This window comes from Dipodomys merriami, unplaced genomic scaffold, assembly GCF_024711535.1.
Source record: "Dipodomys merriami isolate MVZ:Mamm:240054 unplaced genomic scaffold, mDipMer1.0.p SCAF_9, whole genome shotgun sequence".
Classification (NCBI taxonomy): domain Eukaryota; kingdom Metazoa; phylum Chordata; class Mammalia; order Rodentia; family Heteromyidae; genus Dipodomys; species Dipodomys merriami.
This window is the reverse complement of record NW_027206512.1, coordinates 19,531,297-19,543,960: the sequence shown is the minus strand read 5'-3', so window position 1 is coordinate 19,543,960 and position 12,664 is coordinate 19,531,297. Positions and strand designations below refer to the sequence as shown.

At 40.3% G+C, this 12,664-nt stretch overlaps 1 long non-coding RNA gene across 1 annotated transcript in view; it reads right to left on the bottom strand.

Annotated features, from left to right (window-relative positions):
- The window catches only part of LOC138820963 (uncharacterized), a 38,472-nt gene that overhangs the window by 13,112 nt on the left and 12,696 nt on the right, over positions 1 to 12,664 (bottom strand). The gene's annotated exons all lie outside the window — the stretch shown is intronic.

Here is a 12,664-nt window from a genome sequence, read left to right as displayed (position 1 = left end):
CACATCCCGAGGGGCTCCTTTCTAGGATAATAAACATAGCCAGTGTAGAATGACCCAGGTTTGAGGAAATATACCAAAATACCATTAACCTCATAAAGTAAAATCATACAGGCCAAAATATCAGTGTGTGTGTGGGGGGGGGGGCGGTAGGTAGGGAGAGACTTTTCTTTCTACATTAGCTCAAGGGTAAGACATGAGATGTATTTTTGAAATAGGGAGAATAAGGAATGGTTTAGTAAGGGTGAATTCTACATGGACACAAACAAGATTGCAAGGAAATGCCCAAGGTTCTCATCAGTGGCTACAATAGTGTTATAAAACCACCCCAGATTTCCAAGATAAGGGAACAGAATAGAAGTAGCCTTTATGTGTTTGACTTTCTGAGAAAAATAAGGTCAACGGGTCCCCACGGTATAACCCCTGCTTTCACTGTATTTGATGTTGATATAATTTGTAGAGGAGATGGGGAAAAACAAGTCGTTTAAGGATACAGGTGGACCCGTTGCAGCAATGAGAAGTACAAGTTGTCCTGTCAAAAACAAACTTTACAACTTTGGTGCGGGGGAGGGGGGTGAGGGGGGGAGGATTGGGTGGGGGGTTGGGGGGGGGGAGGCTGGGAAGGGATGTGAAGGGTAAACAAAGGAGGAGGCTACAATGCTTGATAAGAAATGTACTCATTATCTTGCCCATGTAATTGTAACCCCTCTGTACAGTATGTTCACAAAAAATAAAAATTAAAAAAAAAGAAAGGAAACATTTGCCTAGAAAAAAAAAGAAGAAGAAAAGAAAGGCAACTCAGAGAAACAGTCTACAACACCAAGCCCAGTGCAGGAAGCACCAGGTAACACTAGAGTGTGCAGACAGGCCAAAGATTACAGGCCAGCAGTTTTAGCTTCAGGAGAACAGCACTGCTCTTATAAACTTTAAGTCCATCAGGGATTTGGTCTGAAGGTGATTTGTACTGTGCAACAAGCCAGTTTTAGAGGAGGAATCCATACCATTGCTTACCAACTCTGAATGCTATCAACAGGCTCTGTCTTCAGATAGGGACTGTTTTTAGGAACTATACTACTCTGGAGATCAGAAAACATCAAACAATCACAATCTGGTGTCCATTGGGTCACATTGCCATGAAGACTGGCCATGAGAAACTGTCATAAAAAATGGTAGAGTCTGTTACAAAACCACTTAGAAATTTAAGCAGTTGAGAGCTAGGGTTATGAAGAAGGAGGAAATCAAGGGGATGGTGACCGCACTCTGCTGAGTGATGAATGTAGGGTTCACTAAGGGATCTGGGTCTGGGAGCACGGATAGCAAAGCCACAAAGATTGTTGGTCCCTGCCTTTTCCCTCCTCCAGCACAGAACTCGGCCATCTATCTACTCTCCTTGCTCCTGAAGTATTAAGAGACATATTCTGTGGCTCGGGTATTTACTACTTTCAGGTTCACAGACTAAGGACCCCAGGAGCGAGTGAGTGCCTGATTTGTCCATATCACTAGAGCTTGTTGGAGCTGCTATGGCTCCAAGTGCACCTTTAAAAATGCCTTTGAGTGAATACAACCTTGACATAGAAAGCATACCCTTAACTGGTCTAGTAGGAAATGATAGGTGAGGCCTAGTATACACATAACACTAACCTGTTTGGTGGCCTCAGCTACACACACACACACACACACACACACACACACACACACACACACACACATACACGTATATGCATGTATATATGTATATGTATATATGTACATGGGTGTATACATATGTGCATGCACAATGGAGTAAGTTGTAAAGAATATTGAAATTTTATCATTTATTGGAAAATGAATGGAAGTAGAAAGGCCATTATTTAAACAAGTCAAACACAGGAAGAAGACAAGTATCCCATGCCTTTTTTTTGTATTAGAAACTAGAAATACAAAAAATAGGTGACTTGAAAGTTGTAGAGGGACTACTAATAAGGGGAAGGGGAAGACAGGGTTGTTGGGAGGACAGCTACAATCAAAGCAAGCATTATGGAAGTATCACAGTGAAACCATTAATATGTACAACTCATAATAGAAATGCTCTGAGTTGATCCATTCATGCTACCATGTGAAAATGCTGAGAGGCTGAGAAGTCAAAACTCAAATAAAAACTCAAGTCCATTGCTTTGTATTTCTGATAAAGGCTTAAACTCTGCTTCAAAGATGGTGCTTTGTTCCTGTGTCCTACAAAAAGGATTCATACCATCTTCATATGCAGACAGGGATCAGGGCACTCCCTTCTACCTCTGGTACAAGAGCACTAATTCCATTCATGATACAGAACATTCACAATGTGATCACTTTCCAAAATTCGTGAATACTATCAAATCAGCTAATAAATTCCAACACAAAAATTCAAGTCAGAGCACATCTCTTCCTGAACAGCTGGAGCCCAGAACAGCATCCCCTAAGATAGGTCTTTAGACAGAAGAGAGTGTCGAGTTCAGGCTCTGTCACAGAGTGGAAAAACAGTAAGTTTGGAAATGCTGTCATCCTTGCCCACCATATTCTGAGATAGGAATTCAATGGGAATCACTAGGAAAGAGAGTGGCATTCAATAATAACAAGTGACAAGTTCCGTAGGATCAGCAGCAGAAAGGAGATTGCAGTCAGGTGAGTAGAAAACCTGAAGTGGTCATTTCAGAGTACATGTGTAATGTGGTGGTAAACTTGCAAGTAGAAGTCATCTATGCCAGCCTCCTTTATCAAAGCCTTTGTGTTAGTGTAACCCTTTTGAACAATTAAAGCAATCAATACCAGGAAACAGAACCCTGTCTTGACTGAGTGAGGGGATAGACAAATGAAAAGAGGAATAATGGGCAGATACAGCCATAACAGATATATATGCAAAGATGAAGACTGAACTAGAAAACTTGAGAGGGGCAGATATGGGATAGATAAGGGAAAATGATGGGAGAGGTGATCCTGATCAAGATGCATTCTACACATAAATTAACGTAGAAATTGAAACCCTTTTGTACAACTATTCAAAACAAATTTTAATAAATAATGGACTATACTAGAATATGTAAAATTAATAATAAATAATACAGAAATTTGGCATATTGCCTCGTCATAACTAAAAAGCAAATTGTCATTCGCATAAAAATAGATGGAACAAGATCGTGATGTTGAGTGAGATAAGGCAAGCTCAAAAACCAAAAATCACATGATTTCACTCATTTTAGACCTGAAAGATAGTACATATAAGCATTTATGATCATATTTATAGATATATCCACATACATACACACATATGTACGTATTTGTCTATATGGAGGCAGAACGTGAATATATAAATAATTATAGAAGTATTTCGGGAGATCAAGGAGATCAGGGACAGGAAAAGGGAATGATGTAAGGTGAATATTAAAATACATGTAGATGTATGAGGATGACATAAGGAACCTCATTGGAAACTGTTAAAAATAGGCCAGTAGGTGATAGGGAAAGAAGGCAATAGAAGGCAATGACTAAATTGTAATATACCCATATGTGAAATACCATGGTGACACCCTTTAGTACAATCAAAATGCAATTAATAGAAATTTAAATCAAGGTAAGTAAAAGGATGGGTACCAGTGGTGGGAGAAGGCCAATGGAGAAGGTTGAATGATGAGTATGGTTGAAATACTTTATATGCTTTTATAAAAATAGTACAATGAAACTTGTTTTTAAGGAATTAGGGGAAAAGGAGAATGTTGGAGAGTTTGTTCAGTGGACATTGTATGATCCTATGTAAATGTTACGGTGAACCCCCTTTGTACAATTACCAGATGCCAGTATATATTAAATAGCTGTAACTGGCTCTCAGTGGATTATCCTGTGTAAACTCCAAGGTCAATAACTCCATCCAAGAACTTTCTGCTGACCACTTAGTTCAGAATCTCACAGGCTGGCCAGCCTAGAGCCTTCTAGTTCTGTGTTTTCTTCCACCAGCTAGGAACCAACTCCATGGTACTGGATGGATGTGTCATTAGAGCCTGGGTCTTTGATATTTAAGGCTGTAAGTTCTTGATAGGCAATGTGCCAGAAGAGAGCGTTACTCTACTCTTAATCAACTGAGGAACAATGATGCTTGTTACTCAGGGGATGCACAGCTTTTTCTAATAGGAAACTGCCAAAATATTCCTAAGACACTTTCTAGAGTAAGAGCTGAGCGATACAGTGGGCAACATCTCCCTTGTCCTAGAATGAGAGAATAATGGCTTTCATTAGCTTGTTTTTAACATAACATCCTTTGATGAAAGCTGAAGGCGTAACCATGAAATAGCCCAGCAAATGTGATGGTGTGTGAGGCCAAAGAAATACTGTCCAAGTTCACTAGGGTCCCATTTAATCTGAGAATGGAATGTGGGGTAACAAGAATTGAATGTGCTCTATGACCTCCAATCAATCCTTCATAAACATCACTTTTTTCAATTAGTCTTTTGGAAAGAGATGATTTGAAATTGATTTCTAGCAAAAAAAAAAAAATAGAGAGCAGAATTGCTGTTTTACCAAAATTGAGCCAAAACTTTTTTTTAAGGATAACGTAAAATTAATACCAACATTATATAATTAATTATGCAGCTTAACTGAGAGATGAATCTTCATCTCTCTTCTGTTTTGGTAAGTTTTTTTCCACACAGGCAAAGCTAGACGTTTTTTAATGTCCAAACTTACCTAAATACTTAATTACAAGTGTTTTAGTATATGTGTGCTTACGTATGTACACTGAGACTGCTAGGGCTGACATCACATTGGATAAATTAAACAATATAATTTGTTTTCTTATAGTTCTGGAGGCTGAAAGTTTGAAGCCAAGGTGCCAGAAGGGTTAGTTTGTCCTCACACAGTCTTTCTTTTATGCCTGAGTGGAAAGATTTGTTGGCTTTTTCTTCTTAGGAGAAGATTAAGCTTTAGCTGAATCACCTCATTTAATATTAATTACCTCTTTTATGGGCCTATCTCCAAGTACTACCACATTGAGAGGTAGGTCTTCAATATATGAATAGGGAGCACATTTCAGTTCACAGTAAGTGGTTCTTACCCACTTCAAGAAACTTATCTCAGCAACTTTGTTGAACTTCTAAGGCTTCATATTGATTTCAGGGACTATCCTTGTGCTATGATGATACCTTCTGGCCAGAACAATAGAGTTCTTTCCCTAACCAGTTGTTTAAGGATACAGGTGGACCTGTTGCAACAATGAGAAGTACAAGTTGTCATGTCCAAAACGAGCTTTACAACGTCGGTGCGGGGGGGGGGGGGAGGGGGGGAAGAAGAAGGATTGGGATTGGGGGGAGGGGGGAGGCTGGGAACGGATGTGAAAGGTAAACAAAGGAGGAGGCTGCAATGCTTGGTAAGAAATGTACGCATTATCCTGCCCATGTAATTGTAACTCCTCTGTACAGTAGTAGGTTCACAAATAAAATTAAATTAAATTTAAAAAAAATAGAGTTCTTTCCCTGCAGAGATCCTGAGAGAGTTCCTAAAGCAGAGTTAGCTATTCCATAGGTCCTGACAATTTATAGATAAGAGCCTGTTGCTCTCATGAGGAGTGCCAGTATGTCATTACAGTCTGGGAATGAAGAACAAGAGACAATGAGTCTCAATGGAGTTAGCTAGTTTAGAATTAAATGGATGGTTAGCATGTTTGGTTTCTGCTTTTTAGCTTTTGTAGAAATATTGACTATCATTCTGGAAAAGTAAGCTTTATAAACATAGGCAACTCAATAGAATATTCTCTCTATATATGAAAATTATATATATGAAGGTTATGTTTATATAGAAGACTATTCTATATATTTTTTTGGTTGGTCGTGGGGCTTGAACTCTGGGCTTGGACACTGTCCCTCAGCTTTTCAGCTCAAGGCGAGCGCTCTACTGCTTGAGCCACAGCACCACTTCCGGTTTTCTAGTGGTTTATTGGAGATAAGAGTCTCACGGACTTTCCTTGCCCGGGCTGGCTTTGAACCGTGATCCTCAGATCTCAGCCTCCTGAGTAGCTAGGATTACAGGCATGAGCCACCAGCACCCGGCTATTCTATATTTAAATGAAGCAATTCATCAGGAACTTAAATCTTGGATCAGAAGTAATATTCAGTTGTACTGTGCTTATCTAACCTGCATGAAGCCTTGGGTTCAATTCCCAGCACTGAAACAGAGCAAAACAACTCCAAAAGTTATTGAATAGAAAACCAACTTAATCCTTGTTGCTAGATGACACTGCCAATTAAAAATTCTATGAAGATAAGTATCCCTTTCAGATGACTCATTGAACCATCAGGGTGATCCGGTACTCCAGAGCTGTGTTCCTTTTTGGGGCTGGGGAGAGACTGGTCTTTAGAAGACTCTACAGGGGAACACTATCAGATAATGTTCTGGACTCTATCTTGTGAGATCTACGAGCATCTCTCCAGTCCTGGATGGCAATGTAGATGGGAAAAACACTTGATTAAAACCAAGAACGAACTGAATGAAAGGACGGTCAATGGTTTGGCCAGGAGATGGCAGTGTTTAATCACCCAGCAGAACTTCATGAATTTTGAGGCACATTAGCTTGAATGCAGTTGTAACTGGGAAGGCAGGTTCTGAGAGAGTTTTGGGGAAAGGCATTATTACTGACTCAGGGGGTCAGACATCTGCATTGCACAGGATAGTAAGGAAAGTGCTTGGGAGGATATTGGCCAGGCTCAGCTAATCAACACAAAGACATTAACAGAGAGGACCATAAAAAGAGGGGGAGAAGATGCTAAAGCAAAGCAAAAGCAAAAATAACAACAACAAAGAATTTGATTAATAAGTACAGATCTCAGAAGAGAATCAATTTGATGGAGATAAGAGAGAAAAGACAAATTCTGCCAGTAGGGGAATCATGAAGACCTCATTTCAAAGCACTTGTGTTTTCTTGTCAAGGAACCTGACCTCGTTTATTTTTCTTTTTGCCAGTCCTGGGGCTTGAACTCTGGGCCTTGGCACTGTCCCTGAGCTTCTTTTGCTCAAGGCAAGTGCTCTACCACTTGAGCCACAGCACCAACTTTTTTTGAGTCATTTGCTGAAGATAAGTCTCATGGAGTTTCCTGCTCAGACTGGCTTTGAACCGTGATCCTCAGATCTCAGCCTCCTGAGTAGCTAGGATTACAGGCATGAGTCACCAGCTCCTGGCTGGTACATGACTTACAGATGACTTGAGATGAGGGTGGTTTCTGGCAGTGCTAGATAGCTTAGTGATCAACCTGTATGGGTGTCTCCTCTTTGGAGATGATTATCTTGTCAAAGTCATGATGGTCCCTGACTTAAATGAACTGCTTTGAGGTGTACTAGAAGGGAAATGGGAGGATAGGCTTTTATGAGAAAAGAGGTACTATGTGCCAGAGAAAGAAAATCGTGCAAATCAATATTTCCATGGCATCTGTTGATTCTTAATGATAGATATCCAGTGAACTTTAGTGATTTGCCTAGAAATGAAAGTATCTAGGGAAATAACCTACTTGGAAAGTATTTTATATTAATTGAAACAGATTCTTTAAAAAATCCTTTTAGTAAAAAGCTTCTTTGCAGCATGGAAGTAAACAATTTACTTATAGTAGTTCAGCTCTGAGAATGAGACCAGCCCTGGATTACAGAGCACACATTGTTCAAACACGTAATGCAATCATGTTTCTGTAAGCAGAAATCGAACCTACATCTTCTTTCATGTCGCATGGGCTCACATTTTAAACTGTAGCAATGTCTAGCATTAGTAATTCCTCTCTGGATAACTCCATGAAGACACCTACAGGTGATTGGGGAATCCAGGTGAGCCCACTGCCCTGCCCTATCAATTCAGAACCTTGTGGGGGTTTGCTGAGGACCCTGGCACTCCACCACGCTGCTAGCTGGATGGTATACTTACAGATCTGGACCCATTGCTGTCCATGGGATATGGAGGTTCCTGAGGCAACATAGGCCAAGTGGCAGCCCTCAGCCCCCAAAGGCAAGGTGTGTGGATTACGATATTGGCAGACAGAAGGAATGACATTCAGAGTTATGGAGACGTATAACAGAACACAATATTTACAGAAGCATAAATGTAAGAAAACAAGAAGGATATTGGTTACTACCTATAGTAAGAAGCAAGAATGATGAAAAGGCTGAGAGTAGTTATTCCAACAAAGCCATAATCCTTTGCTTCATCTCAAGATTAATGTTTGCCAGCGTTTGGTATCTACAACCCTTAAAATAGCACGATGGGTCTCACAGTGGAGAACATTATTGGGTCTCTGATGTGATGTTGCTTTTTATGCTACTCAGAGGCAGATTAACTGCACTAAGACCTTTCCATCCCAGAAAAGAATCAGTGACTCATTTTCATAAGAACCGACACTATGGCATGGGGTTTTTTCTTACTTTGGCACTTCATTCAGCATCACTACCCAGAACCTTAAGAAATAATCTGTCCATGAAACTGAAAGGCCAAGGCCTCTCATTGTAAGGCAGAAGGTGCTACCTTCCCTACCCCTTGACTATATCACTAACAATACCAGCTAGCTCCACAGAGCTTTGGAAAGGCCTGCTACAGGTAGAGCTGAAGTGCCAGCCTATTGTCTGGGCTGTTGGGATCTGATGACACTGTGACTTCAACAGATATCACTTCAATTTGGACCCCAAGTCAAGGACTGAAGGCAGGGATGGCTTTACTGATCATTAATGTCTATATATCCCACAGGTGCGCACTGTGCTTGTGTAACTTATTCCTGCAGTATTATAGGTTCTGTTCTGCAAAGTAGGTCTCCTTTTCACCAAAGAAAGGAATTTAGGTTACTGTGAAAACATGGTTACAATCTAAGCACAGATTTTCTCTTTGAAATGATGCTCTAGTTGTCCGCTATGCTTGCCGGGTTGAATACACAGCTTAATGACAACTTTGGGTTAGTTTCTCCATTTTCTATTCTGCCACCAGTTCACTCCACCTCTTTCAGATAAACTACTTGTATTCTTGTAGTTTTTTGGGGGGAGACCCTAGACTAAGACTGAGGCTTGAGAAACATGACAATTACTACAATAATCCTCGCTCTCATTTGAAGGGTAGTTCTGTTTGACTTAAGACATTCCAAATCAGAACAAATCTGAACTCCCTGATGTGGGGATACTCCATACATTTAATTTAGATTGTTCTGTTTTGGAGGAGTAATGTACAGTGATAACAGTAAGGTAGCATTCAAGTAGTGCTTAGGGGTTGCTGCCTGACTGTGAATGCTTGTATCTGTTAAGAACATGCATGTATAGAATTGCAATAATTAGTTGTACCACCAAACTTCCTTTATTGTAACTTGCAGATATGGCCTAGATTTTGCATTTTTAAAATAAGTGGAAAGTTCATGGCAACCCTGCATTGAGAAAGTCTATTGATATCATTTTCCTAACAGCTTAGGTTAGCATTTTTAGCAATCATATTTTTTTAATTTATTTGAGACAGTGTCTTACTATGTAGCCTAGGCTGGCTTCAAGTTTCTGATACTTTTATTTCAACTTCCCATATGGTGGAATTATAGTTATGTGCCACCCAGATAAACTATTTTAAAATATATATGTGTTTTAGATATAATGCAATTGTATACTTAATAGACTACAGTATAGTATAAACATAACTTTTATATGCATTAGAACACCAAAAACAATTTGTGTGATTCATTGGTGATAGTCTGGAGCAGAACCAGCAGTGTGTCTGCACGCTTAATGAGTAGTCTCTACTTTGGTCTTTATCCCTGATACCTGGTACAAAGCTCCCCAAACCTTTGTAACTGTCTAAGCACCATAGGCAGACAGTGGAAAGTTGTGCATAGAAATGCTTTCAAGTATATGTCTTTTCCTCCTGGATTGTATCTCTAATGGCCCCAGACTATCCTGTCATAGACTTTTTTCATTAGAACATGCCATCTTACAGATAGTACACACTGTCATCATCATGCTCCACCTTAGGGGTCTCAAGCTTAGACTGATAGGTAACGAATGACATCTCAGTTAAACTGTAGGGAATTACAGTGACCCTAGAGAACTTTACAAGACATATCCTCTGAGAGGGGACAGCTCTGCCATGAGAATGTTACCACAGAGTGTTTTGAGACAGAATGATAAAGCCAGACTTTATGTAAAAAATCAGAGTTAAAACAATCCTGTGTGGGTCAAACCCACACATCAAATCAGTCCCGACAACCACCATTGTGCAGCAGGTGCTACAGTCTAGATAAAGTGCACTTATTCTTTAACATCCTGGGAGGCCTTTTGCACTGTCCAGGTGAAATTTCTGTAGGAAATTAAGGGCTTTGAATAAGGTTTTTCTTCATCCTTCCATTGTATAATATAATGAGAAGGCTAGAACTCACACCCATCTCCCTCTCTGGTTAGCCCTTGAACTTCCAATTACACAACACTCTCCTTCCCTTCTGGGAAATAACTATGGGTGACTAATGGATAGCCAAAAATAATATGCTAAGAGCAATTTCAGAAAAGGCCTGATATTACAAACAGCCAGTGTTACTTCAGTTAGAAATGGCTAAAAGAATCTATAGGGCTTCCAAGTAGGAGAGCAGAAGCAGTTCAGAGCCAGGTCCTAAAATCAAAGAGCCAAGGTAACTTGTTCAAGGCCTTATCAATTGCCTTATAAAGGGGCACCCCAAACCAGGATCCATCTACCAAGTCACAAGCAGTGTGATAAGAGTTCTCTATTGTTTTACTTGGACAATTACAATCTGTGCCAGTGTAGGTTCTTCAAGAATCAGTTTAGCTGGATTAAACATGAAGGCTACAAGGAGATATCATATACTGTGAAAGAGGAAGTTGCAGGCAGGCTGGGGAATCTTCAGACCATCATGCTGATCTGATGAAGGTGAGGAAGAGAGGGAAGGAAGATTTGAGTAAGAAGATCTTCTGTTGGGCTATCTGAAAAGTCATGAGCAGGCTGATGAAGCCTAAGCTGCTGTTGGATGAAAGTATTCCTAATTACTGGGCCCATTGATTAGTATGTACTTCCATGGACCCAAAGGGGCAGCCCCGAACTTGTTAGTTAGCTATACTCTCTGCTGCTGAAGTCTGAATGGCATGTCTCTCTAATGAACATGTTCTCCAACAGAGCTGGAGCTTGATCTAGGGTTGGGCTAGAAGGTTGGTTGAATCTCACAAATGATCATTTTTCTTCTGACCTGAATTCTGAATGTAGACATTCAACAAAAGTTAGCAGGTGATGGCTAACATAACATCTTTCTTACTGGTAAGCCCAATTTGGGTATGTGATTGGTATCAACGCAAAGTGGCTTGTCAAAACTCAGTCACAGAATAAGATACTTAGCCAATCTAGCAATACTGGAAGATCTACCACAGGGCAATCTAAATCATGCATTGTCTCTGAAAAATGGTCAGCATGTGGGAATAAGAAAGGATAGGTTTGCTATTTCTTTATGCAGCCTCTTTTCTGGAAGAAGAATAAACTGGGCTATGTATTATACCAGCTGACTTTTCAAAGAGGAGGGGATGATTGAAGAAAGAGGATAGAGAAACTTAGTTGTTTCTGTTACTCATTTAGGAATGAGGAAGGTCTGGTGTCTTTCCTGCTTGTCTGAGTCCTCATGCAGTACAGGAGTTGAATGCTTGAGGTTTATTTGTTGTACGTAGCACAAATGAAGAAGTTGTGAGTGAGATGAAAAATACAGGGTTAAAAGGTAGATTTACCTAGCAGCAAGAGTGATGCAGAATTGGAAGATGTTTTTGAGGGATCAACATCTATAAAAGGAAGGAATAAGTAGGCTTGGGTTGCCAAGCCATAGTCAAGGCCTGGCAAAGCCTTCACCAATCTGGCATGCAGCTCTGGAGGAAATATTTCCCATCCATATCATGCTGCATGGGACCAAGAATGAACACATATTTTGTACCCTCAACTCATATTGTCACTATATGTGGACTGCCCAGGAAAGGTGTGACCTCCGAAAAGCAATTCTTAGACTGAAGCAGACCTTGAAGGAGCTGATAGACAGAGCTGGTGGTCACATTCCCTGCATGTGGAAGAAAACCGAAATAATGTATATTGAGAAGGATGCCACCTAAAAAAACTGGGGTATTATTCTCCTTGGGACTCTCAGATCATCTGAGAATATGCCTTAAGTAACTGTCTTACCAAGAGTAGGAGAAGCTAGAGTGTTTTTCTGCTGAGTCCCATCCATGATTGGTTGACAGTTAATCTTTAACAGCTGTAAATCCCTGGAACATCCAAGTTTCCCTTGCCCAGGTGAAGTAAGTCCCAGAAAAATAAAGCCCTCAGGTAGAGAAGTTCAGACAGATGCTTAAAGCAGGAAGCTGGGTACAGCAATCACATGTCAACTTAGAGGTTCTAGGGGGGACCACTGGGAACACCAGCAGTGTCTGTTATACCACTGGCAATGGTAAGAAATACCATCTATCCAAGAGAATGCTGGGTAGAAATTCTGGGTTTCTGCTGCGTCTTTGGATTCTTACTAGAGGACGTATGGTTATCAATCCAATACTAGAAAATATGGACTCCAATAGTGATTCTGGAAAGAAAACAGAATATGAAATGCTGACTGGTAGTGCTGTCAGCTGCCTACACATTAATCCATTGAGGTCAGAAGTGTGCAATCCAGGTTGCATTTGGAACTGTCTTTGA